This window comes from Polistes canadensis, unplaced genomic scaffold, assembly GCF_001313835.1.
Source record: "Polistes canadensis isolate GaletaPanama2010 unplaced genomic scaffold, ASM131383v1 scaffold_160, whole genome shotgun sequence".
In the NCBI taxonomy this organism is placed as follows: Eukaryota; Metazoa; Arthropoda; class Insecta; order Hymenoptera; family Vespidae; genus Polistes; species Polistes canadensis.
In genome coordinates, this window is record NW_014569707.1 from 88,272 (window position 1) to 89,717 (window position 1,446).

Consider the following 1,446-nt stretch of genomic DNA (forward strand, 5'->3'; position numbering starts at 1 on the left):
TCCCCGTGACACTTCAACTACAAATGTTCTGATGTTAAATTTAATACACACATATACATACATATATACGTATATATACGTTGTCTGTCTGTCAGTCAGTCAGTCAGTCAGTCAGTAAGTATACGTGAATGAGAGAGAGTGAGAGAGAGAGAGAAAAACTAGACGAATGAACGAGAATAAGACACAATTCGTAAGGTGAGAGAGCAACGCGGCTTCCGCCGACGCCGGCCGGTGCTTCCAATCGAACTGAAGGGGGTTGGTTGACGGTGGCGCCGCCGAGGGACGCTGAAAGACGCCGTGTGGAATGCGTCACGAGCACTACCACCACCCCCAACCCCCTACTCCCCAACCCCCATCACCAATATATATATATATATAGCATTACCACCACCACCAACTTTGGCTTCGATCGGTCGCCATATTTCTTTTGCCCTGCGTTTATTATACTACCCCCGAAAACGACCTTCTCTCTCTTCCAGGCCATCCAATCAGGTGGGGAAGGAATCGGGTGGTGTGCAGGGGGCTTAGAATTCCCTGGACGGAAACCCCTCACCTTCTCTTTCTTTCTTTTTTTTTTACTTTCTTCTTCTTCTTCTTCTTCCCTTCTACGATTTCTTCAACCCTCCCTCTCCCCCTAAACCTACCCTTAACTCCACTCTTTTTGTTTCTTTTTTCTATTTTCGATAAGCCTTTATCGGTTTACGCACTTCATCTTTTCAGGTTACTATTTCTAGTTGCTTTTTGTTGTCTTCATTTTTCTTTTCGTTTCAACAACCGAGCTTTTTGTTTTTTATTTTTGATTTGTTTTGTTTTGTTTTATTTTATTGGTAAGAATTTGTTCAGAAAAATCTATAATACTTCCCCTTCATCCCCTTGGTTGGCTTTAAAAGCTCACTATAAATGAATAGAAAGATAGATGAAGAAGTGTAATAAAAGTAAATTGATGAGTATGAACCATTCGCGTGCTTTGACTGTGGATACTTTTTTTTTTTTTTTTTAATATTTTCTATGTATATTTGTAACCCCATAATATTATGAAAGTGGTTTAAGTGGAAATTTAAAAAAAAAATCAAAACAAACATGAGTTTTATTAGTTACATTTTACACCACCATATTATAGTTTCATAATTTGTATATCAATTTTTTTTTACATTTAATTTTAATTCGATGTAATCAATATATTTCAATTAAATATTATATCGAATTTATTTAACGTTCAAAATTTAATCCTTTAAATATCTCGAAACAAGAGATATATGTGCCCCCATAATAAGTCCAAATTTAACAAAAAAATAAATTTATCAGTTATATTTTCAATGTAATTTTCACACACGATATTGTTAGAAATAAACAATCTCAGAGATAGTATTTGTTATTTCAATATTACATAGAATTTATTTAATGTTCAAATATAATCTTTTTTTAAATATCTCGAAAAAAAATGTA